Raw genomic sequence first — 27,922 nt, 5'->3', positions numbered from 1 at the left:
AGTTAATACTATTTCCCAAGGTACATAAGTCCTCAAGGATTTTAGATTAGAATATGATATGTGCCTTACATGTCTAAGCAAGGTAAAAAAAATGTTAGCTTAATGACAAAATTGAGCAAATACACTGGGAACATGACATGCCCTAAAGTTCACTTGTAATGAAAAGAAAAATAATCTGAAACCAAATACTTTGGAGAAATAGGACAAATAAATTCATAATCAAGTAGACAGTCAATGGTGAAGCTAGAAATTGAATTTACGAACATATTCTATGCCCTGTTCGTAATAAGTTCCAGAAGTCCCAGGTTTCCATATTATGTTTAGTATTTTTATTATGGTTTTTTATTGTTATTTTAATGAATAGAAACATTTTATACATAAAAGAAATGATAAATTAATGAGTATACCCTATTATAACAATATTGGTAGCACATGTTCAAGATAGAAGATAAATCATTTCGAATATGTTTAAACTCAAATTCTAGTTTTGAAAAAATAGGCCCACAGCAAGGAAAACACATAATCATACAGGAAGATGTGGAAAGTGGTAAGTAGTTTTATGTAGCCCCATGTATATCCCTTGTTCCTCCCCAGCCTCCCAGGCCCAGTAGGTCTGTGCTGTATTATTCTATTATTCCCTGGGGAGGACTGGTGTTCTCGTTTTTGTAGTTCACATGTAGCAAAGTCAAGCTTGAATGCACTTGACTTTTTTGCTTGTAAGAGGCAAGTCCCTTGTAACCAAGGCAACTGATATTAGCAGTGGTTACCTATTTCACATTGGCGTGCTGTCCAAGGTTATATTTTCAGCCATAATGTACATCTTTGATGACTTCAGAGCTCCAACCAATATTGAGAATCTTGGGAAGGCCTTTTCTAAGTGAGAAGGGATTCTTTCTCCTAGTGTCTTGTTTTAATTAAATAAAGTTTTTTTTTAATTTTAGAATAATTTTAGACTTGCAGTAAAGTTGGAAAGATAATACAGACAGTTTCAGTATACCACTCACTCATCATTAATATCTCACATTACCACAGTACATTTGTCAGAGCTAAAAAAACAACAAAACAAAACAAAAAAACACCAATATTGATACATTATTAACAAATCCCCAGATTTATTTGAATTTTACCAGTTTTTCCATTAATATTCTCTTTCTGTGTCAGGATTCAATCCAAGGTATCACATTTCATTTACTGGTCATGTCATGGCTTGTCTTCCTTGTCTCCTCTGGTCTATGACAGTTTCCTGCTATTTCTTTTTCATGACCTTGATAGTCTTGAGGAGTACTGGCCAGGTATCCTGTATAATGTCCCCCAATCTTGGTTTGTCTGATATTTTTCAGAACTAGACTGGGATTATACATTTTTGGAAAGAAAGGTGGAGAGAAATGCCCTCTCATTTCACCTTATCAGAGGATATGTGATATCGACCTGACCTCTAACCACATAACCTTCATCATTTGGCTAAGGTAGTGTTTGCCAGGTTTCTCCATTATAAAATTACATTTCCCCCTTTCCATAGTCTGTTAATTTGGAACTACTCACTAAGTCTAGCCTATACTCAAAGAAGAAGGAGTTCCGCTTCCTGGAGGGGGAGAGTATGTAACATATACTAAATGGAAGTCTTTTGTAGGTAAGATTTGTCTCTATTTATTTATTTATTTATTCATCACTATTTATTTCTATCAGTATATACCACATATGTTTATTTTATACTTTGGGTTTTTGATATTATGATTATACACACACATACACACACACACACACACACACACACACACACACCCAGATTTTCCTCCACGGTTCCTAGTTCATAACTCCCATAACCTTTGTTACAGTCCTTTGTTATAATGTTGGGGCACTTTAGGCCTCAGAAGCAGGCCTCAGGAGACAAAATCTTTCTCTCTGACCTTCTTCTGCCCTACTTTCACCTGCCCAAGGTAGAACTCTAATCTGATTGTGGGTCAGAAGACCCTCATTCCAGACAGGGTCCCTGCTTTGTACTCTCAAGGAAGGAAAGTCTCACAGACAGACCACGAGGAATCCAAACAGACAAGCCTCATTGTGTTTAGAAAATGCACTTTTTGGCCAGCCATGTTTCCACAAGGTTGTCCATGAAAAGACAGGTTTCAGGGAGCTTCCAGAGAGCTGAACACATAGAGGCTCACAGGAAGATGAAGAATAACTCGTCCATGAGCTGGGAGGGTGGTGCACCCCAACTCCACAGGGACAGAAGCTCCTGCACTTGGGACCCCTTTGACCTTACCCTATGTATCTCTTCATCTGACTATTTATTCGTATCCTTTAAAATATCCTCCTTAATAAAGCAGAAAACATAAGTAAATGTTTCCCTGCATTCTCTGAGCCACTCCAGCAAATTAATCAAACCCAAACAGAAGTCATGGGAACCCCAACTTGAAACCAGCTGGTCAGAAGTTCCAGAGGCCTGGACTTGTAACTGGTGTTTGCGGTGGGGGGTGGGGAACAGTCTTAGGGACTGAGCCTTCAACCTGTGAGATCGGATACTGTCTCCAGATAGATGGAGATAGTGTCAGAACTGAATTGGAGGACACCCAGCTGGCATCTGCTGCTTGGCATGTGGGGAAAATTCCCCCCCCATTTGGTCATAGAAGACTTCTGTGTTGATTGCTGTGGTGTTATGCCAGCAGAGGAAAAACATGGTTTGAGAGAGTTTTATCCTATACAGGGTTAAAATCCAATACTATGTTATCTATTTTATTACTCAAATTGTTCCAGATCTTTCAGGTTGGCACCTGTATTGCTTTGATGTGACCCCATTCTACTAGTCAACTTATTTTATTTCCTTGATTTAATCTTTTGCATAGCAAACCATCAAACATGCTGTATATTTTGCTCATTTGTCTTTTTATTGTCTAGGTTTCCCCTTGAAAATGTAAGCTGCTAAAAGCAAAATTTTTCCTCTTGTGTTCATTTCTGTATCCTCAATTCCTAGAGCAATGCCTGCCCTTTGTAGAAACTCAAAAATGCACGTTGAATAAGTTTATTCCCTCTTGGTCATTTCAGGATCTCAATTCAGTCATTTCAAGGTTCTGGGCCTTCCTCCCTCTTCCCTGGGGGCTGCATTTTTGTTCTACTTGGACATATGTAGAGTCATGGCAACAGGGGAAAGGGTACCTGGTCCATAGTTGTCAGACATGATAGTCACAAGGCAAGAGGAAGTAAATAACAAGAAATACCTGTGCACTCATTATGATTTCCAGTTGAATAGTCTGTGCACTTCGCAGCCTCCTCATCCCTGTTGTGTTGTCCTTTTGGATTTTCTCACTCTCTGCCCCAACTCCCAACACCGTCTCAGAGACCAGGAATGCTCTGCTGCCTAAACGCAGGAAGCTGCCTGCAAGCCCATTTGCTTGCAAAGGACTCACTGCGGAGCCACCACAGCAGCCCTTAGCCAGCCAGTGGATTCACAGAGAAGCTGACAGTCTCCTTGGGCTGCACTTGAAAAGGAGTCACATGCAAATTTTTTCTGTGGGATCTTCTATAGGATCTTTATGTAGGATTGTGATCACCCTTGCTGTCTTGAACCATGGAGAGTTGGCACATAATCAATTCTGGAAGTTTCTTTTCCTCATCTTCCATGCAGAAAGGGATTTTATATCTCTGCCTGGGGGAGGTAGGGGTGGGTGGTAATATTATCTCACATTTGTGATTAATGGATCAGCTTTACCGAAGATTTCCTTTGATGCTTGATGCTTAAAGTGAAGATTATGGAATTCAAAAAAAAAAAAATCTTTTTTCTCTCAAAAAGCTCTTGCAAACCAAAAGCACCTGGCTTTCAAGATGTAGTTCTACCATAGATTTTTCAATGTATTTAGAAAAGTAAGTAACTTTTTCTTCTTTCCTTACTCTTCTGTGTGTGGCCATGCCCAGGGCAAACGAATATCTTGAAGGGCTTTGGCTGGGTGAGGGAGTGGAGAGGGAAGGAGCAGAGTGTAGGAAGTTGGAGCAAACCCAGGTCAACAAACCCACCCTAATAGCTCCAGAATGTGTTCTGCCACACAGAATATGCTGCTGGAAGTTTTACAAAAACTCGTAAACGCAGGCCTAGCAGACCTAACTCGTCTCTAAACAAAGCAGCCAGATAGAGCTTCTTGTATCACACTTGGAGTCAGGAGATGAGGCAAACCTGGCCATGGCTTACTTGCTGAAGGGCATGACAGCCAATAAATGGCTTCATTGGTTTATCTCAGGAAAAGCTGTAGCAACAAAAACGTGACCTTTCAGGAACTAAGTGCCCTGGAGTAGTGGTCTCCAAAGAGGGGGCACACAGTGCAGGCGTTCTAAAAAAAATACGATAAAAACTATATTTTGATTATTTCTAATTCTATTGTTTTTTATTTTATTTTATTTTATTTTCGAGACAAGAGTCTCACTCTGCTGCCCAGGCTGGAGTGCAGTGGCTTGATCTCAGCTGGTCTCAAACTCCCGACCTCGTGATCCACCCGCCTGGGCCTCCCAAAGTGCTAGGATTACAGGCGTGAGCCACCGCACACAGCCACATTATTATTTCTAATTCTATCCTATCTAAAGAAAAATAATAAAGTAGATAAACTTCACTAGTATTTCGTGTACCAATGCGCCCAGCACCCTGCCTCGTTCTGTCTGTCCAGTAGCCATGAGCACATTAAATTCCTAGTGTCTTGAGGGAAGGTGGGAGAATCAAGAGGTCGGCAGTGGTGCCCGGGTTGTTCGTTTGCCTCCGGCATATTGTATTATATTGTCATTAATCTGTGCCTGATAGAGCAGCCAGGTTGGTCTGAAATTTGCTGACGTGGCTATTCAGTAAGGAAATCGGCCCCTGGAAATTAATGGAGCACCATATGTCAACCATCACAGAAAGCGAGCTCGAGTCTCAAACGAATGGATAAATCCTAAGGTTTCACCTGACTAGCACTCCAGCCACATTCCACTGTATCATCTTGTCTCGTTTTAGCTAAATGAACCCTCAAATGTTGGGCAAGTGAGTTAAAGGAGTTGCCATAAAGCAAATCTGGATCAAAGATGACGCTAATAAGGCAAGCAGGAGTAAATTAGAAAATGGCAGTGGTGACACTTGGAAGAGAGCTCTGACTCAGCTGCATGCAGACAAAAACAAGCAGAGTCTTATCCAGAGGCTCCCAGACTTTCATAGTTTATAACGTTCTTGGTGTCTCAGTTTGTCTTGGTGTCTTGGTGTTTTTTTCACAGCGCCCCTAGACAAAAAGTTTTAAAATACTCAACAGTTTCATTTATTAAGGAGTTAAGTTCAAATAACTTGTTAAATACCCACTTCCTAACAACTGAGTAGCCATTTAAAAAATAATGCACATAAATTGGAAAAAAAACTTATTTTCTTCTTTAACAATGACACACGCTTACCAATAGGATATATGCACCTGTTGGGAACTGCACAGCTTCTCAAACCTTAGAATCAAATTGGACACACCACCTTCATTTTCTGTTCTACAGTGATTTCCGGAGGCACTTGGCTTTTATCCCAGTAACCACAAACACCTAATGCTGCAAATACATGCCATCACTGAAAATATTAAAGTGCCACCTAATGTTGAAATGGGAACTACCTTGTGCCAGTAGTTCATTGCCTGTCGATAGATATTGAGTATTGCTGTGTTCCGCTCAAAAATTTAAATATCTCACTGAACCCCTCTGAGTTTGCAGTAGCATCCTTGAAGAATGTCTGAGTCCAAGTCTAGGGCAGAAATACATAAGATAAGCCTAGAAAATTTTCTCATACCAAGTTTGTGTGGGGGTGAGGGGAATCTATTAAAGACTGCTAGAATCATATCAAAGTATGGCATGGAGAGGGCCTTTCCAAGATGTTAAACCCAAAATTATAATAGAAAATACTGAAATTTTGACCACATACAAATTTTAAACTTTTGTAGAAAAAGAAATACCACAAAAAAGTTAAAAGACAAACAACAAATTGGAGAAAGATATTTGTAACACACACATCAGAAAATGAGGTAATTTCTTTAACATTTAAAGAACTCATAAATCAGTATTTAAAAACCACTGCAATAAAAAATGTATGAAGACATGAAGCATCAGTTCCCAGAAAAACAATTACAAGATCTATTGCAGCTTTCTTCATAATAAGCAAATTCTGAAAATACATGTTTATTGATTATCAAAAACAGGGAAACATATAGATTAAAATAAAATTAAAATATATACCAATCAATTACATTGTGTGGACATTATTTGAATCATGATTCAAATTTAAAAATTTCAAAGAAAAACATATATGGAACATTGGAAATTTGAACATTGACTGAATATCTGACGATGATAAAAGATTTGTGTTAATTTTTTTGGCCTGATATCATCGATGTTTTTAAAAGCACTTATCTTTTTTGAGACTCATGCTGAAGTACTTACTTATAGATAAAATTAAATGATGTCTGAGATTTCCTTCAAAATAAATAAGGAGAGAAAAACATAGAAGAGATATTAATGGCTAAGTATTGATAGTGCAGCTGGGTGTTGAGTACATATTGATTCATAAAATTACTCTGTCTACTTGTTATTGTATATTCAAAATTCTCCTAATAAAATGGAGCTTTCTGTTTTGTAAATAAAAGCTATAGATGAGACAGTATAGTCTGATACAATTTTAGGAGTGAAAGCTTCAGAGTCAACAGCCTAAATTCAAATTTAAGCTTCATGGAACAATTACCTGAGCAGACATTTTCTCAGTTTTCTGATCTGCAAATTGGAGAAAATAAAACTTACTTCACTGGATTGTCATGAATATGGCTTTGAGATAAAATCCAAAAATTGGCCAACATAATGCCAGTGACTTTGATTTCAGAAAATCATGACATACAAGTAATTCCTTTCATTACATACATTATTAGTTCTAATTTTTTCCCATGTCATACCTATCAGTACAATGAAGTAGTCTATCAGAGTCTCAAAATAGGAGGTGATATTTGAACAATTCCACGTGGAAATTCTGTTACGCTTGCCATAGGGAATCATGCTCCTGCATGAGACCATTACTCAAGCTGTTTTATGGAAAGGCCCGTATGGCAAGGAGCCACATGCCAGCTATGTAAGTGAGCCACTCTGCAAGTGGATCATCCAGCCCCAGTTAAACCTTCACATGGCTGCTGCCCTAATGAACAGCTGACTCAACCTCAGGAGAAACACTGTGCCAGAACCACCCAGCCAGGCCACATACCTGATCCACAAAAATAATAAATGCTATGTCAGACCATAAGTGCTTATTGTTATTTACAGACACAAAGATGTTGGGGCAATTGATTACACAATAATAACTAATACACATATAATGTGAAAATTAAAATTCAGCTATAAAATGCTACCCTGGTTTGCAAAATTCTCAGAAAAATACTCTGAAATGAACTTCAGAGAAGTTTCTTGACAAAATCAGTACTCTTCATGGTAAATATATGGACCAATTAATACAGCACAGTACGTGTTGACCCCAAAAATCTTTATTTTTTGGGATATATAATTCACTTGTTTGAAAACATAGTATTTTCTTGAAAAAATGAACATTTGGTTAGAAATGATCCAATGTAAAGCATAAGATGTAAAATAGATTGTCATCAACAAACTGCTCCCCATGGCATGTGTATTTTTGGTTTGTGGTTAATACTTTTTTCTCAAGTGATCCTAGTATTTTTATTGGAACCATTTGGCAATATTATTTTCAAACATCATTGGAAGTTCCAGTATGGAACTTTGCATGGTGCTATGCAAATAAGGTCAGGGGTGGTTGGAGCTATAAACTATAATTGATGAATACTTTAGTTGAACAGAAGGTCTTTTATTAGCCAAGCACTGTGTTACATGTTTGAAACAGAAAACTCATTCATGTATGGATTTTTAAAAAACTCAAAGAGTCTGAGAATTCTTTTCCAGTAATTAAATGTTTGATGTAAGGGACTGATCAATTCAAGAAAGATGGGAGGAGGACCAGAATGGAAATCATGGGCCACAGAGAACCAAAATGATCAAAGAAAAAGAAAAAGGCCAACCAAGAGTTACAAGACTTGCCCACTGAAAAGATACTGGAAGTTCAGTTAATTACATCACAATGTGTACTACTTTTAGATTTTCTGTAGTGTAATTATATTAATCGTTCAGTAAACTCAACTCTCAATTAACTCTCATTCTGTGGGGTGAGTTCTATCATTCCCAGAACTTTTAATAACTATGTAAACTGTACTGGGAAAGTATTTACACAGAAATATGCATAAGTCACATTATATTTAAGTTTTTAAACCTTTAAAATTAAAAAAGAACTATTTAGTAAATGAACATATCCTAAATCTACTAATTCCCATTCTAAGGAGATACCTCAGAGAAAAAGCTTGCACACATGAACATGAATACATGTAAAGAATGCTCTATTGTTTATAACAAGTAATATTAGAAACACTAATGAGACAATAAAGCATGGTTTGTTTCATTACTCTTTATTCCAGCATTTACCTAGTTGTTCTTCTTTTGTTTATTTTCCAAATTACCTTTAGATTCCACTTGTCTAGCTCCAGGGAAAAATTCAGTGGCAGTTTGGCAGGGTAGTGGGGGAAAGCCTTAAATTTATATATTAACTTGAGAATTGACATTTCTGTGAGGTTAAGCCATTCTATCCAAGAACATAGAATGTCCTTCCACTTGCTTAAGTTTTCTCTCTTTTGTTTTTGGGTTTATTTTGTTTGTGCTTTTGTTTTTTTCCCACGGAGTTCATAGAGCCATCCCTCTCTCACTGTCGGACCAGTGGTGTGGGTGGGTTTAAGACTAATCTGATTGAGGGGAAAGAGAAGGTATATGACCCAGGTTCTGTTAATCAGAGTGATGGTGCTGGGTTTGGGAATGGATATACGTCCCAATCTGGACCAATGAGCATCAACTTAAGAACTGTTTCTGGATGTGTAGTAGAAAAGAAAGATACTTCAGCTGGTGTTGCTAAGAGGGTGGATTATAAGTGTTCAGCTGTTCAGAAAGACCCTAAAAACAAAGCCAACACCAAGCAAAAAACAAATCAAGTTAATGGAGTGAGTCAGGTTCTTGATAGCAATCTCTGCGTAGAAGGATCCAGCTTTGCCTGATCATATACCCTGGAGTCAATATTTTATTTTCTTTGTTTAAGACAGTGCAAGCTGAATTTTTACTACTTACCACTGAATGAGGAAACAAGGCTAATATAATATTTTGTATTATTGTCATAGAATCATTTCTGTCTCCTACCAGACAGAGTCACTCTCATGTCACTTCATCTGGATTAAAGTCTTGAAGCAGGGGAAGGATATAGTAGGAAATATCCAAGCCCCTTCCTTTCAGAGATAGAGCTCATACAAGCAGTTCACACATGTCACCTTCTCTGGAAACTCTTTTGCCTATAGCTGGATGAGAGGGTCTCTGCTTAGGGTCATGCAATTAATCTTATAGTAAGCATTTCCATTCAGGAAGAAATAGCTTTTCTGGATCTGTCTCTTTCTACCTACTACACACCGTTCCATATGCATAAGATTCCTGATAAAAGTGTTTCTGACATGTCCCTTTTTTTCTGAACATAAAGATCAGCCTCCTAGTTATTGCTTTACAAAGCAGAGATAGGCTTTCTAACTGATTAAACACATATAAAGGACAGAAAGTATGAACCCGGAGTTACTGTTTCTAGCAGTTTAAATATGTGCAACCAAAAGCTACAAGATATCTTTAATATACTTGTCCTCATTTCGCATATTCTGCTGCTTATTGCCTGAACCACAAAATGCAAAGAGCGTAGCAATACAACAAACCCAGCAAATGTGCAGTACACCATTTCACAGCAGGGGCCTCAGCATCTCACAGCATGTGGCTCTGCCTCTCAATGAGGTGAAAAGCCTGTCACAGACTCACTTTCCAGCTGATGCTGCAGCCTCCTTACACTCTGGATAAGCAATTTCTGTACTATTATTCTCTCACATGGATTCCGGAAATGGTTAATATGAATTTGGCTCAAACTTGCCATCTAAAATTTCAGAAGAAATGACATTTTTATCCCTGGAAATATAAAGTAATTTGTAAATGTATTTGAGGATTTCGCTTTAAATATTTTGTTACATATTCCAGCTACATTTTGTCTCTTGGCAATTAATAACCTTGTTTCTCTTCATTCATCCTAAAATGGATGTCATGTTTACATAACATATATTCTCTTAAAAAGTATCAGAATCTCTAGAGAACTGTAAATCATTACTATCATCCATTCCTCCTCTGTCATTATTAAGCATTTATTATGTACTACTAGACATTTTGAATTGTGCACTAGTAATTCCTTCTTTATTCTGTTCCTCCTCCTTATTTCCCTCCACCTTTTCATTACCTCCCTCTTGTCCTTCCTTTTATTATGCAAGGTCCTTTGCTAGGCCCTGGATTAATTTTCTGTACGTATGTATGTGTGTATATATATATATATATATTTAATAGAATTAAATTAATCTCTTACAGGTGCATTGACTTGACCCTGAGGTGTGTTTACTGAGGGGTTTAGGATATCTCCATATACATAAAGGAATGGTGAAGCAGGCAAGCCAACATTCTATTTGCAGCAGGAAAAATAATTACTTTCCAGAGGACAAAAAAAAAAAAACTCATCCTAAGGGAAGAAAAAGTCAATATGTACGTTTTGGTTGTAGGATTAGGTGGCAGTGAGCCCTAGACAAAGGGGCTACAGTAAGAATGAGAAATGCTAGAACAGCCAGAAGTTTGGAGGAGCAGAGTGGTTAGCACTGAAGACATCAGCCTCAGCAGCATCAGAAGATGGTGCCCTCAGTATGCATTATGCATGCTCTCATAGCCCTGGCTGCCCTCAGCCCAGGCTTAGGGACAGACCCAGCTGCCCACTAGCACCCTCTGGCAGCCAGGGACATAGGTCCGTGGAATTACCAACAAGAGAACCAACCAACACTGACAGACATCAATGGGTACTCCCAGAGGCGTTGCCATTTGGGGCTCCAGTAGCAACAGGAACTATCACAATATCCAGGGACTAGAGGCAAATCTCTCTCAGTACTCATTCTTAGAAGCTGAGAAGAACAGGATTGTGTCTATCTTAAATTATTATCCAGCATCTAACACAGTACCTGACACATAGTAGGAATGTTTATAGAATGAATGATTGAACTAGAAAATATCCACATCACTGGATATACCTTTTCAACTATGGGAATACACACCAAACGTGGCCTTTAAAAATGTATAAAGGGAATGTTTGTGAACACTTAAAATTCCAGTCAAGGTTACTGAGAGAAATCTCAAGGAGGCAGAATGGGCATTTGGTCATAAGCAGAATCCTAATCAAGCATATCAGACCTGAATTTGGAAGAAAAAACACATGAATAGAAGATGATCGGCCACAGAAGCAGGGGAAAAAACAGGGTCCCAGAGGAAGAAAATGTTGACAAATAATTATGCAACTGTTGCCTAGAGAAAAAAAAATTTTGCTTAAGCACTAACATTTTCAATTTCTAGGCAACACCATCCCTAGAGTACCTCAATCTGTTTTAGCAAGGAGACACTTCTTGAGTCAAATCAGTCCTAATGTTTGGATTCCTTGCTCACCAAACCTCTGCCAGTCCAGGCATTCTCATCTCTTGATGGTTGTATTGCTCTCTAAAATTTAACAAACAGATCCATAGGAGACAACCCTCTGAGAGCTAGGTTAATCCAGGCCCCACCAAAGGGATAGCCCTGTCTTGGTATGCTGATGAAAGGAGACTTCTGAGCTCCAGAGCTGGGGACTAGCTACAACCTGATGGTGGTGTCATACTTCCAGGATGAATGCCATAAGCTATGGACATTGACTGGCTACGGCTGTTGACTGGCTAGCCTCCCAGGAGTCACCTCTCTGTTTTACTGTGTACCTTTGTAAGAATCACCTGTCCCCACAGAGAGCCAGCTGAGGAGAGGAGGAAAACGGCAGATACCACTTGGAATCAGTGGTTTGTCATGAATACAAAAAAACTCTGGAGTCCCCCAGAAAGGTGTGAAGAATTTTTAATCCTCTGGATTTATCTACAGAGCAAATAGAAGCAGGACCAGAAAAAAAAAATCCATTTTGTGTCTGTCATTGTGACTATATTTTGTTGGGCCAGTGTCTCTGGGAAACTTTGTTTATACCATATTTATCATAAACCTAATAACATTCAAATCACTTACTATTGGTTTTTATGCATTCCACCCAGTCACCAATAGCCTCCAAATTACCAAGCTTGTCTATTGATTCTCTTGGTGTCTCTAAAGGATTTGACATTGTAGTTCACCAGTTCTCTTCTCTCATTAGGCACAATAATGTGGCAATATTAGAGCTCACTTCCTATCTACTCCAGAGCCTCCTTCACTAGTTCCCACTTCTCCTGATCCTAAGTGACTTTTCAGTCTTCAGATCTCTAGTCTCCATCTTATCTTTTCCCCCAGCAAGTCCCAACCCATTCTGATTACTCAAAACACACTCAATTAATATTTACATATTGAGCAGCTCCTGTGTGGCATGCTACCATCTCCCTCCATGTTACTCAAGCCCATCCTCAGTTGGTGTCCTGAACTTTAGATGCATGTCCATAACACAAGAGCCGGACATGTACTTGCTGATGGCCTACCATCACCTCCATCAAAGCACAGTACAACATTTGTGCTTTCTCGCAAGTCAAAACAGCCTAAACACAGATGACAATTATTGACTCAAGCCCAGATATAGAGTAGATTTCAGGATTCTGGCTTCTTTTCTATCTCTCTCAGCTCTGCTGTCTTCCATGGGTTGCTTTAATTCTCAGGCAGGCTTTTTCATGGTAAGATAATTGTTGCTGTAGTTCCAGAACTCAAATGTGCATCTCAGATGATGGAAGAGAGCCTCTCTTCCACAGCCACCGAACGGAAGCTAAGGGTTTTATTCTGACTGATAAACTGGGGCCAGTGCCTACCCCAATTTGCAGATGTATGATCCCTGTGATCAGAGAAATGCTATGAGCTGTTGGTTTAAGGCATGGCTACAGGCTCATTCCTGGACTAGTTACTCTGGCAGGCAGATGTGATTATCATGAGTAGTTTAGGCCAAGTACAGCCTATGTCTGGAGCCAGAGGTGTGGTCAGTCCCACCAAGAGCATGACTTCTAAATAGCAGAAGAATGGTGGGATGGATACTGGGAAGAAACCAGCAGTTTTAACTATAGGATCTTGTTTATTTGTAACCCAGTGAAAAGGAATAATTCTCTGTAGCTAGGTTTTCTAGACAGCTAAGGGTTCACTTCTTATGTTTTTTAACCAGTTTGAACAATATAGTTGAAAAGTGTATTTTTTTGTATTTCTGACTTTTAAAAGATATATACCAAATTTAATTTAACCATTTAATGACAATTTGAGGTCATCAAGATATAAATGTATTATTACATCAGTCACAATGCAGTGACTGACCTCAGGATTACTGAGCTGTGTGTGACCCCAGAGCACTCTTCACTTTAAAAAATTATATCTAATTTTTATGACTTTTCTTTTTCTTCTCTTTCTCTAAATTGCTACTTCTAATCTACAGTGGTATTGAGAACCAGATAATAAAGCTTTTAAAATTTCATATAAATTTAAAGTAGAAATGAAATTGCCTAGGAAGAAATAGGCAAAAGTGCAAACTATGCAGGCAAAGTGCATATTGCCCCTGCATAGGGACATTAACAGTTTTTGTTTGTTTGGTTGGTTAGTTTCTCTTTTTTTTCCTATAGTCATTAAGAATAACTTTATGATTTTACACACACACACACACACACACACACAAATGAGTGAATGAAGTAAATAGGATTTGTGTGGTGCCTTCAAGTTCCCCAAGTAGAAAAATGTTCTAGCTGTTAATCCTTGCAGTCTGTGACAACCCTCCTAGCAAATTAGAGGCCTTGTTGTTGAATTCATGGTTGCCTGGTATGTTTGGAGTTAGAGAGCAGAAGTGGTCATGGAAAAGCCAGAACATATCAGGAGGAAGGTCAGTCACCTATCTATCATGCGGGCTTAGCAGGGAGCCCTTGACCTGGTAGGTCACCCCCAGGCAGAGACTGGACTACAGTCTTATAAAGAGGGAAATTCAGTCTTGCCTGCACCCCAGGGTTGGATAAATGGTGAGGGTGATGACTCAACACTGTGGAAACTCAGAAGTGACAATTTAATAACAGACAATGTAAAGGGATCTGCTACTCACAAGGAATTTTTCTTCTGCCCTAGAAACTATATGAGGAACCAAAGTATAATTAGAAGGTAGATTTGGTTAGGATAAAATTAGAACAAATGATGAAGTGGCATAAGGTTAAAATAGACTGGTGCATCCATCCATCAACACACTGGGCCACATCTGGCAATCACACCAGACCTAAGCCGCATGCCACTAAATGGTGCTCTTGTTGAACTGCCAAATTTTGTCTCCATGACTCACCATTTTCTTTATTTCACTACCAAACAATTCCTTAAGAAGCCATTTTTTCTTTACATATGTTAAGACAATCCCAGGCTATGGATAAAGGTCGTTGTTCTTTAAGTTACTTTTCATACTTCTCTTTATACCTATAGCAGTTTCTGAGTTCCAGGGCAACCTCATGGTTACATCCCACTCTACATACGACATTCAGCTTCTAGGAGAGCTGACAGCCAAACAGAAAAGGGCTCAAATACATATAAAACTAAACTCATTATCTTCTCCACAAGCTCCTCCACTGAACAAAAGCAGTTTCCCAAACTCACTTTTTAAAACATCACTGTATGCTCATCTTTCACTTTTCTCTCTCCGTTGGTGCCCCATATTCTTGTGGAGGCCAAGTCTTCTTATTTATTCCTCCTTCTCCATGTCTCTCCCATCCATCATTTTCTTTTCACTCCCATTGCCCTACTTCTTTATCTCATTCTGAAATATTGCAATGGCCCAATAACAGGCATCTGTCTCTTCTCTTTTATGCTCATCTGCATATTATTGCCCTATTAATCCTCTAGAAGCTTCCTTATTCAAAACTTTGAACAACTCTCCATTTTGCAAAGAATCATGCAAATGCCTTGCACTGGTGCTCAAAGCCGTGCCATATTTGGTCTTCATGTTATGTTTTGGCTTTACCTTCTGTGACCCCTCCACATGGGTGTTCTGTTGATCAGCCTTTGTATAATCACTATGGACAAATGAAAAAATCAAATATAAGCAATGTTTATGTTTTGCAATGCAAACCTACAGGAAAGAAGTCTTTGAAATTAGTACCAATAGATGCAGTATGCAGATTTTCATTTTAACAGCCCATTCGGATTTTTTCTTTCTTTCTTTCTTTCTTTGACAGAGTCTCGCTCTGTCACCCAGGCTGGAGTGCAGTGGCGCGATCTCGGCTCACTGCAAGCTCCACCTCCTGGGTTCACGCCATTCTCCTGCCTCAGCCTCCCGAGTAGCTGGGACTACAGGCGCCCACCACCATGCCCGGCTAATTTTTTTGTATTTTTTTTAGTACAGATGTGGTTTTGCCGTGTTAGACAGGATGGTCTGGATTTCCTGACCTCATGATCCGCCCACCTTGGCCTCCCAAAGTGCTGGGATTACAGCCTTGAGCCACCGCACCCGACCCAGACTTCTTTTTTAATTTTCTGCATTGACTTTTATAGACACGTACAGACATTTATAGAACCATGGTTGGTTATCAGGTAATCTATGGCTTCAGTCATGGTTTAGAAAGAAACCTGAAACTGTCCAGTGTAGATCTTCATCCAATGACAGACAGGCATCACATAACTCACATTAACTTGAGTCTACCATCATTCAGAAATATCTTGGAAGGTAAATCACTCTGACAGTTGACTTGGTAGGAACCCTGCTTATTCCTCACACAGGGTGTGTCCTTGAGGAGCATAATATGATTGGGCAGATTTGGCCACCTTTCAAAAAGGACCCAACACAAAAAGTGATTTGAGCAATAAAGGAAATATACTGACTCGTTTAACTCAGAAGTCCAGGCATGGCTGTTTACAAGTGTTCAAACATGGTCTTGGGAAGCTCCTCTGTATCTTAGCTCTTCATTTCTCTATGCTTTATTCCCCAGAAGAATTTTTCTGTATGGGTGCAAAGATGGTCAACAAGATTAGCATCTCCTAAGGATGCTAAGGATGTAAAAGGATGATGACAGTTTCCTAATCAGTCAGTAAACATCCTACAGTGGGTTCTCATTGGCCCAGCTCAAGTCACATGCCTATTACTGAGCCAATCACTGTGTCCAGGAGCGGAGTCGGGTATGATATTTTTATTACCCAGGACCACCTCATATACTTTTGCTCCCTTCTGAAGCCAGAGGATGGGATCAACCCCATTGAACTACATGGACTGAGAATGGGAGCAAGGTGTTTCTCCAAAGGAAAACCAAGATGCTGTTATAAGAAGAAGACAGAACAGAGAAAACAAACAAGTGAATAGTAGGAGCAGCTTCTTGCATTTGTGGACATGCCTATTATCTCTTACTATAATATGTTCATTAATGAGACCCACAACTTTATATTCAAAATTTAAAATAAACTTTGGCAATATGCATCAATATTTTTACATACACTTAAGCCAGCAATCCTATTTCTAGAAATAATAATAATAGCTATGCTAATTAAATGCTTCATTATGTGGCCAACACTGGCCTAAGCAATTTGCATAGGTTATTTCAATTAATACAGAACAACCCTAACATGCAAGTGATATTGTCTCCGTTTTTAAGCTCAAGAAATTGAGCTTAGAGAGGGTAAGTGATTTACTCAAGGTTGCACTAATAAGAGGCAAAGCCAAAATTCAGCCTCCAAAGTCTTAACGACTATTAGTTACTTTTTTCAGAAGTCTCAGTGGCAATACACTCTCATTGATTTTATTCTAAGAAAAAATACTATAGATGAGAAAATATGTACATCCCAGGATGTTATTTATAAGTATTTGGTCACAAAACTCAAATGTGAAATAAAGTATCAATAAATTATGTCAACCTACATATGTCCCCTCATTATCAGTAAATACATACAAAGTTCCTACTTTATAAAATGATAAAAAATTAATGACTTTCTTTGTAAGGCTGTGAATTTGCAAGTTTGTTCAAACCAGCTGCCTAAGCTACAAAAGCACCCACAGTCAAGGTTAATCAAACACAATACGGCCTTGTGCATTGTTTCAAATCTAACACAATATTAGCTTATTATTTAGGAAAAAATTGAATACTTAATCTGTACAATCACTCAAAATGAATCTGTATATGTATTACTGTCTTCTATCAGGCCAAAGGGAGCTTTAAGCTAAAGTAGTTAACCTTGGTGATGCTCAACACTGGAATATTCCATCAAATGGGAACGTGATTGGCTTGAGAGACCAGAGAGCTGATGATTTTAACCACTGCACCTAACATGAGAAGTTTCGATTAACAGTTGGAAACCTACACTCTGCCGTAGTCCCCAGCTCAGGGCAAACGACAGACGAAGCAGGACAGCAGCAGCTCTGAAGCTAATAAGGAGCTTAGACCACTAGGAAGGTCAGCTGGAAAAACAGCCATACTGCTCTATACTTCTGACACTGCCTAGGCTGGGTGTGGGGAAACGGAAGCTCAAAGTGTGTATGTCACTAATTCATTATTGCCACTTTTTCAAAAAGATGGATATTAATGTAAACAAGGTGAAGTTCTTACTGGACTTCAGATTTTTTTTCTTTTTTTTTTTCCTTTTAACCTTTAGTAATACTTACAAAGATCAATTAGTTTATAATCAGGCTCTTTCCATCATGCCTCCATTTCTCATTACCTTCAGGAATGTATCCTCAGCAAATATAGCCCTAAAACACTCCTGAAAAGCGCATGAAGGAGAAGCTCATTTGCACAAGAGTAATGATTTAGTCCTGTTCACTTCTAATTTGCATAATCCCCTTTCCTTTCTCCCTTCATAACTGTCTTTGATATTTTTTCTCCAAATGACATGGGCTGGGAGAAAAAAATTAAGCAAGCATCAAAGTTCTGGTGCCTGTGTTCTCAGCTATTACATTAATCTTTAAGATTTTCTTTCCTGTTTATTAAAATCAGTGACTCATCCAACTTTACACATAAATCCATATCAAAGTTAATTAGAATCTCGGAAGTGTAATGTTTGTCTCTGCCTTTATTAATTCCTGGAAGCTTGAAGTCAAGGCTCTGTGTGTGATTGTGGAAGAAAGGAAAAAGAGAAGCCAGTAGACATGACCTGCCAGGATTAACCAGCAGTGTTTGCATGGCAGGTTTCAGAATTTTGCCCAAGCCCCCTTGGTGCAAGGAAGGACCAGACCTCTAAGCAGCCCAGCTGTCAGGTCAGCCTCCTCTGAAATTGGGATTAGCCCTGTCCCCAACTTGAAACAGAGAAGATGGAGGTAAGAAGTAAACAATGAAGAATAGATCCCTGCTTGCTGACTTATGTTTCTCTCCCTCCTCCATAATCAGAAAAGCAGCCAATTCCTATAAATTAACTTTCTCTCCTTTCATCATGAAAAGGTTAAAAAAATGTATCTCACACAAATTTGCAAAACTTCTACTGGAGCAGGAAAAAGAAAGTGCAAGAAATAATGTGGGTACAAGGTGGAAATTATCATGTAGCAAGACATTTTTACATTTGGTTTTCTCAAAGTATACCTGGACACAAATGTAGGCGAAGGTGCATGAATATGACAGGGGATTAGGTCTAATACACTTATTAGTGAGAAACTGACAGCAACAGCTCCAGTGCCCAGGATTTTATTGCATATTGATTTTGCTTTAGGAGGTCTGTGTGGAAATCACATAAAACGAACTTAGAAAACTAATTTTCTTCTCTGAAACTGCTCTTGAAAATGTTGGAGAATCTTCCAAAGAATTTTTTCTTATTTTAAAACATTAGTTTCATTAATAACATTCCAAAATCTAAATAAAATGCTACAAGAAAGCCAAGAAACCTACGCTTATACCACAAAAGAGGCTTAAATCACCCACAGATAAGACAAGTTAGAGTTTTAAAGCATAATAAATCTATTTTGCATGAACACATTTGAGACTACTTTTTATGAAGTCATTTAATTCCACGGATGTGTAAGGAGATAATTTCAAGCCCCAGAAAAATGTAAAACCAAAAAGTTAATACTGACTTTAACTCACCATGGAGGGCTCCTTCAGGCACTCCAGCTCCCTGCAAAATACTCACCCAACCCAAGAGTTCCAGGACCCCTTCACAATCCAGGGGGCCCCCACTTCTCTGCATGCGCACCCCTGCCTGCTCCGAGCTCAGGAGCAGCCCTGATGCTCTCACAGGTCCAGCAGTAAACATATAAGTTGGCAACCTCCCGAACCCTTAGCTGAATCTAGCAGGGCAAGTGGATGAATAATGTCTCCTTTGGCTGCAGGTGTTTGAACCTGTGCGACAGGAATCTCAGAGCAACCTTGCGCTCTACTATGTTACATAGGTTACTGAGTCAGCCCTTTCCCTTTATCCCCAAAGCTCTCTCCTTCCCCAGGACCCAGCCAGCAAGCAGGGATAAGGATGGACTCTGGGAACAGTCACTGCATTGTACTCAACGCCTCCTCTTGCCCTGTCAAGGAAGGCTTTGTTCTGGTCAAGTTCCACATGCCCAGATCGTTTTTTCCTAGGATATTTCTCACCCTTTCCCACCACCTTCCTCTCCCACTCAAATCACACCTATTGGGCAATCTCACCAGTGGGCCCTGCAAGGGCAGATGCTTCTGAACCCCAGCAATGGGGCTAGCTTGACTTCTCTTCCCAGGAAGCTCTTCTGCCTCCAATCGACAATAAACACAGACAAGCCTGAAACCCTAGATATGTTGATAATCCCAAAGAAGGATCCAGAAAAAGAACAGGGAAGGTAACAGGCAGCACCAAGAGCACTTTCACTCCTACTGAGCAGTGGCCACCAGGTTGCTTTGGACCAATGGGTGCTTCATGCCATTTCACAGCACGGCTAAAACATAGGGGTGGGGGTCTGCACAGACGGCTCAAATGTGATAAACAATTTGTCACATAAGAGCAGGTAAAACCAGACCTATGCTTCGGAACTTACATAGCCAAGTTCATGTTCTCTGACAGCTCTATCACATTTCTACCCCTACCCATTACTGCCTATTCCCTTTAGGACACTACCAAGAGTAATTTTCCCACATCCTTTGGCCCTTCCTTCCCCAGATGCTGCATTTAAGCTTCATCTTCACTTTTCAGTGCTCTCCCAACCCTGTTCTTAAGGACTTACTTTTGTTTTGTATGAAACAAAATAATAAACACCGAATTTCGACACACCCTCTGTGCCACACTGATTCACCACATTCAAATGAGGCATTTGTTTTGATTCAATGTGTATAATATAAATCATAGAGAGGACTCATGTTTTTTGCAGGGATAGGGTCTAAAGTCAGCATATAAAATAAAACCATGCATTGCCTAAATTTTTTTTAAATTTCTTTAAATTAACTAAGGATGCACAGTTTTATGTATACAGCCCTATACAATAAATCACTTACAAATGATTCCACTTACTATAACAGAGACATGAAAAATCTAATTTTCAAAATTTTATTTTTATAGAGTGAGAGTTAGAAGTGGGTATTCTTCACTGAGTTCTGGGTAAGGCAGTTGCTTTACATTATTTTAAAAACAGAAAGATAGATGTGTTTTCAAGGACTAGAGTCCTACAGAGCAGCAAGATGCTGCCCTCTAAGAACCATGTCAGAGCTGAGACAACCCGGGGGGCGCCAGTTGTTGGTGTCATGGTGGGTGCACCATTAAAATGAATATTTTTGTCTTTCTTTCCCACTTCTGTCTTACTTTTATTGGGTTTTGTTGGCTTTCTTGTTTACTAAGCCAAGTCCTCTTAGTGAATTCTCATAAACTAAATGTGTATGAAATGCAACTTCACTGTAGAGGGAAAAATATTCATCAGGTTGATTACTCAGCAATGTTTGCTTACTCAAATATTTAATCTAAATATGCAGTTAGGCTCCTTTTTACCAGGGGATTGAGTCCTCTTGTTATCACTGGTGCCGCACAACCAGATATCCATACAAACACATATACATCTGCATGCTCATGGTACATACACACTCTCACTCAAGCAGCCACACAAGCACCACCAAGAAGGCAGTGAATGAAACACCATCCTCCAAAACCTCCAATCAATGATGAATCAACGTATTCCCCCACTAGTTGGTAAACTCTTTGGTGTCTGTGACCCCAACCCCACATCAACTCCCTCCTATGTGGCAAGTCGTCACTCCTACTCCCCTGTGTCCCTGTGGTGCCCTACTGGCACTGAGCTCCTTGCCTCCATCTGCACTGCTGTCTCGCTGGGTCCCTGCCGTGCACTCTGCTGCCCTCCTTGCTGCCAGCATTTTGCAGCCGCCACCTTTCTGCCTCCAGCGCTGCTGGCAGCTTCTATTATTGCTGCATTTGCTGAGAAAGCCAGTCCTACAACTGTCTCTCTTCTCTAGAAACAAAAAAAAAAAATGGAGGGGAAAACAAGGCACTCTCAGGGACTAGTCAGCTTTCTGCCCTTCAAAAGTCCAAGGTCTGAATTCCTGGTTTGTATAGTCTCAATAATACCACCTCACAAAGGTAGGAGGAGGTCTTCCCGGCACTAGTGCTTATTTCAGGATGGCTGATGATGGGGAAATCATTAACATGAAATAACAACAACAAACATTTACCTAGCACTTAGAACATTCTAGGAACTGTTTAAAATGCTTGGCACACATTAATTTAATACAATTATTATGCCAGTCCCTTTCAATGTTAAAAGCATGCTTATACCTAAATTGGCCTCCTAGCCCCAGATCTAAACTTTCCAATAGAAGGGAAATCCTTTGCTTTCCCATCATCATCCAGAGTGATATTTCCGTCTTCCCACTCAGGATATAATAAGATTGCACGAGGTTAATACCTGGCTTGTCCCAAATTCTGAGCATTCCTAGATTGTTATATCATAGTATAAAGGTTTAGCTTTCTCAGGGCAGATAATGTGTCCATTCAAATTTTTAAACTTTTTTTAAAATGAAAATAAGTAGAAGATAGAAAAATATAATAAACCCTTTTATACTAGTCCCCAATCCTTAATAATTATCATCTTATGAATAATCTTACTTCATCTATACTCCCACCCACAGGACTATTTTGAGGCAAATAACTAACATCCTATCATTTCATCTTGTAATGACCAGGTGCCTTGTCAATGGGCAGCAATATTTTGAAAAGAATCCTTTTCTCTGAGTAGTAATTCTCAATAGTAGGTTTAAAATATTCAGTAAACCATGCTATAAACAGATGTGCTGTCATCCAGGTTTTGTTTTCCCATTTATAGAGCACAGGCAGAGTAGAGTTAGCATAATTCTTAATGGCCCTAAGATTTTTGGAACAGTAAACGAGCATTGGCTTTAACTTAAAATCACCAACTGCATTATCCCCTAACAAGAGAATCAGCCTATTCTTTGAAGCTTTGAATCCAGGCATTGACTTCTTCTCTCTAACTATAAAAGTCCTAGATGGCATCTTCTGTCAACAGAAAACTCTTTTGTCTAATCATCCTTCAGTATTGCCTCCAGGACCTTCTACCTATACCCAAATACACACATGCTCAAGTCCCACAGTCAGCTCTGTGGAACCTGCATATATGAAAAGATGGCTCTCTATATATGTGGGTTTCACATCCCATGAATACTGTATTTTCAATCTGCATTTGATTGAAAATAATTAATGTAAAAGTGAACCTGCACAGGCTCAAACCGTGTTGCTCAAGGGTCAACTGTGCATTGAAAATCTGTTGTTTAATGTAGCCACCTGTCTTCCTCTGTTTGTGTTGCTATCAAGGAATACCTGACACTGGGTAATTTACAAAGAAAAGAGGTTTATTTGGCTCATGGTTCTGCAGGCTGCACAAGAATGTGTTGCCAACATCTGCTTCTAATGAAGAGCTCAGGAAGCCTCCCCTCATGGCAGAAAACAAAGGGGAGCTGGTGTGTAGAGATCATATGTCAAGAGGGAAAGCAGGAGAGAGGGGAGGTACCAGATGCTCACAGAAACCAACAGAACAAGAACTCACTCATTTCCACAAGGACGGCACCAAGTCCTTCTTAAGGGATCTGCCCCCATGACTCAAACACCTCCTGTTAGGTCCCACCTCCAACGCTGGGGAACAAATTTCAACAAAAGGTTTAGAAGGACAAACATTCAAACTATAGCACCACCTTCTTCAATGAATTATCTTAGCTAGATCTTCTGGAGAACTTGCTGCAGCTTCTACGTCAGCAATTGCTGCTTTACCTTGCACTTTTATGTTATGGACTTAGCTTCTTTCCTTAAATTTTATAAACTGACCTCTGCTAGCTTCCAACTCTTCTTCTGCAGCTTCCTCACCTCTATCAGGCTACACAGAATTGAAGAGAGTTAGGACTTATTCTGGATTAGGTTTTGGCTTAAGGGAATGTTATAGCTTGTTTGATCTTCTATATAGACCACTAAAACTTTCTATATATCAGCAATAGGCTGTTTCACTTTTTTATCATTCATGTATTCAGAACAGAATTCTCTGGTTTATTTCAAAATGACTACTTTTCCCTTTCCTCGGCCAGAAGCGGGAGAGGATTTTTCTTTGATATTCACTATGAGAATCTGGTAGAGCTCCAGGAGATAAAACTCACAAAAGTGTGGGAGCCCCTCAGTGACTGGATTTTCCTGGTGTTTTTAATCTCTTAGACTTGTCGCTCTGAGCCTCCAGCAAATCATCCACTACAGTTCAAGTTTTCCTATCCTGCACTGGTTCCCATGGAGGTTTCTGCTCCTGGGTTTTTGCTCTGGTAAGTTGTGATTCTTTGTCTTTGCCTGACTCTACAAATCTGTGGGGCAGTGGTTTGCTCTATGACCTCACTGTTCTTACAGATCTAAGAAGAGCTGTTAACTTTTCAGTTTGTTCGGCTTTTTTACTTGTCGTTAGGGTAGAGTGGTGACGTCCAGGCTCCTTAAATGTGGAACTGGAAACTAGAACAGGACACAACAGGTATCTCCAAAATATTAGGACTCTTCAACATAGACAACAAGCCATGTCACACTGGGAAAAAAGTGACCCATTTCTTAATATCATCAATATCTAATCACAGTTCAGATTTTCCCAAATGTCCATTGAATACTTTTATCCAGTGGATTCTTTCACAACAAAATTCAAATAAGGTTCACACATTGCATTTAGTTTATGTTTCCCTTGAGAGGACTTTCCACAATCATCACCCCTTTAATTTCCTTGCAATTTATTTGTTGAAGAAACATGGCTGTTGATCTTACAGGGTTTCAGACATTGTTACCCATGGGATTATTTAACTTGTTCTCTGCACTCTAATTTCCATAAACTGGTAGATATAGAGACCCGAATACAGTCAGGATCAATTTTTTTTGAAAGAATACTAGTGTTAGTTCTTCTTATTGCTTCATATCAGGAGGTACATAATGTATGGTTGTCTAGTGTTTTGTGATTGATCAAGGTGGTTCTGAATTGTCAACTAGATCCATTTATTAGAAAGCATTCATCAATTTTCCAAAATGATTTAGAGGACATTGGTGATCATTTCATAGATTCATTATTTCATTAGAAGTAGCAAAATGGTGATATTATAATGCTGTCATTCCTTCTTAATTTATTAGCTGGAATTTCTTATAAAGAAGAACTTTTCCATATCAACTATTAGATTACCCTGAGGCATGGTTTTTATAGGATAGACAATATAAATATTCTATTCTTTTTATTTATCTATTTTCAGAACAATGAGTTTTCGGTGTGTGTTTTGAGTATATATGTGTATATATATGTATACATATATGTGTATATATGTGTATATATATGTATACATATATGTGTATATATGTGTATATATATGTATACATATATGTGTATATATATGTATACATATATGTGTATATATATGTATACATATATGTGTATATATATGTATACATATATGTGTATATATATGTATACATATATGTGTATATATATGTATACATATATGTGTATGTATATGTATACATATATGTGTGTATATATGTATACATATATGTGTATATATGTATACATATATGTGTGTATATATGTATACATATATGTGTATATATGTATACATATATGTGTATATATGTATACATATATGTGTATATATGTATACATATATGTGTATATATGTATACATATGTGTGTATATATGTATACATATGTGTGTATATATGTATACATATGTGTGTATATATGTATACATATGTGTGTATATATGTATACATATGTGTGTATATATGTATACATATGTGTGTATATATGTATACATATGTGTGTATATGTATACATATGTGTGTATATGTATACATATATGTGTGTATATGTATACATATATGCGTGTGTATATGTATACATATATGCGTGTGTATATGTATACATATATGTGTGTGTATATGTATACATATATGTGTGTATATATGTATACATATGTGTGTATATATGTATACATATATGTGTGTATATATGTATACATATGTGTGTATATATGTATACATATGTGTGTATATATGTATACATATGTGTGTATATATGTATACATATGTGTGTATATATGTATACATATGTGTGTATATGTATACATATATGTGTGTATATGTATACATATATGCGTGTATATATGTATACATATATGTGTGTGTATACATATATGTGTGTGTATACATATATGTGTATATATGTATACATATGTGTGTATATGTATACATATATGTGTATATGTGTATACATATGTGTGTATATATGTATACATATGTGTATATATGTATACATATGTGTATATATGTATACATATGTGTATATATGTATACATATGTGTGTATATATGTATACATATATGTGTGTATATATGTATACACATGTGTGTATATATGTATACATATGTGTGTATATATGTATACATATATGTGTGTATATATGTATACACATGTGTGTATATATGTATACATATGTGTATATGTGTATACATACATATGTGTATATATGTGTGTATATATACATATATGCATATATACACACATATATACATATACATATATATATATTTTTTTTATTTTTTCCCTTGGAGAAAGGGTCTTGCTCTCTTATCCAGGTTGGAATGCAGTGGCATGAACATGGCTCACTGAAGCCTTGATCTCCTGGGCTCACAGGACCCTCCCTCATCAGCCCCCTCAGTAGCTGCAACCATAGGCATGCACCACCACACCCAGCTAATTTTTTTAATTTTGTGTAGAGATGGGGTCTCACCATGTTGTCCAAGCTGGTCTCAAACCCCTGGGATCAAGCAGTCCTCCCAGTCAGCCTCACAAAGTGTTAGGATTACAGCCATGAGCCACCACATCTGGCCAAGTATAATTTTAAACTCTCAGATTTTAATATGAATTTCAATTTATCGCAACTGTTGTTTTGGTATACACAATTTCCCATCTTTGGCAAGAAATAATCCCTTTAAATTGGCTCCTAAGTCCTTAAAAATGCAGTATTTTTTAAGGGTTTCCTTTATTTCATGTTCAACAAGATGTTTTCAGCTCATCTCATACACTCGTCATTTCTCCAAGGAATTCTTATTCCTTTTAGCAGAAAATTGCGTTTAGAGACTATAATCTGCATTCTAAGGGTGCTCATTACTGATTTTCAAATAACAGGGCTAGAAAATGTGCTTCTGTAAAGGAAATACATTATGATTTTATAATGATATTTCCAATTCAAATTTGTAATTATAAACACAATTTATAATTTTATTTAGCAGCTTTGATTTTATATATATATATTGTTTCTTGATTCCTAATATTAACAAAATTGCATGTTATTTATCCTCCAAAATGTATATAATAGATTCAGAGTAACAATATTAACATATATTATTATTCAATATTAATACTATTTGTAAATTAATTTTATTTTTAATTTTTTATTTATTTTTAATTTAGTTTCATACTTTAGGGCATATCCACTAAAAATGCATAGACAAGTGACTGTGTTTTAAAAATACTTGAAGTAATTCTCCTCTGTGTGTTTAGGACACCAACACAATTAGTTTCATTTATTTCATTTAGCTTTTGCTTTGGATATATAGTTACGCACCTCATAACACTGTTTCAGTCAACAATGGACCACAATGAACCACGTATGCACCAGTGGTTCCATAAGGTTGTAATGGAGCTGGACAATTTCTATCACCTAGTGACATTGTAACTGCAGTGACATCATAGCTGTCTTAATGGTATAGCGCAATGCATTACATATGCAAATCTATGAATAAAAAAGAAGCAAATTGAGTAAACCACCATGGACATATTTCTGAAAAGAGTGACACTGCCTCAAAAAGAGCCTCAGGCAGGTCCTTCAGGAAGCCTTCCAGAAGGCATTGTTATCATAGGAAATGACAGCTCCATACATGTTATTGCCCCTCAAGACCTTCCAGTGGGACAAGATGTGGAGATGGAAGACACTGATATTGATGATCCTGACCCTGTGTAGGTCTAGGCTAATATGTGGGTGTCTTACATGTTTTTTTTAAGCTTTAAAAAAAAAAATACATTTGAAAATATTTTAAAAAGCTTATAGAATGACATAAAGAAAATATTTTTGTACAGCTGTACAATGTGTGTTTTAAGCTAAGTGTTATTACAAGAGTTAAAAACTTAAAAAACATTTAAAAAGTTTAAAAAGTAAGTTACAGTGAGCTAACTCATTATTGAAGAAGAAAATGTTTTTTATAAATTTAGTGTAGCCCAAATGTTCATAAATTCTACAGTAGTGCAGAATAATTTCCTAGGCCTCCACATTCACTCACCACTCACTCACTGACTCATA

General features: G+C 38.0%; 1 long non-coding RNA gene across 3 annotated transcripts in view; it reads right to left on the bottom strand.

Annotated features, from left to right (window-relative positions):
- The window catches only part of LOC129531922 (uncharacterized), a 51,107-nt gene that overhangs the window by 16,783 nt on the left and 6,402 nt on the right, over window positions 1-27,922 (bottom strand). The window contains exons 1-3 of one of the 3 annotated variants that reach the window (XR_008677404.2): window positions 19,173-19,483; window positions 15,997-16,113; window positions 15,140-15,191 (exon numbers count right to left, since the gene is read on the bottom strand). The exons of 1 other annotated variant lie outside the window; for it this stretch is intronic. This is a non-coding gene — a long non-coding RNA (uncharacterized lncRNA). Of the gene's footprint in view, window positions 1-15,139; window positions 15,192-15,996; window positions 16,114-19,172; window positions 19,484-23,113; window positions 23,200-27,922 lie in introns of those variants that run through there. One more of the 3 variants, XR_010129651.1, reaches the window with a different exon arrangement.

The sequence above is a fragment of the Gorilla gorilla genome, chromosome 11, assembly GCF_029281585.2.
Source record: "Gorilla gorilla gorilla isolate KB3781 chromosome 11, NHGRI_mGorGor1-v2.1_pri, whole genome shotgun sequence".
Lineage (NCBI taxonomy): Eukaryota > Metazoa > Chordata > Mammalia > Primates > Hominidae > Gorilla > Gorilla gorilla.
This window is presented reverse-complemented; position numbering and strand designations above follow the sequence as displayed.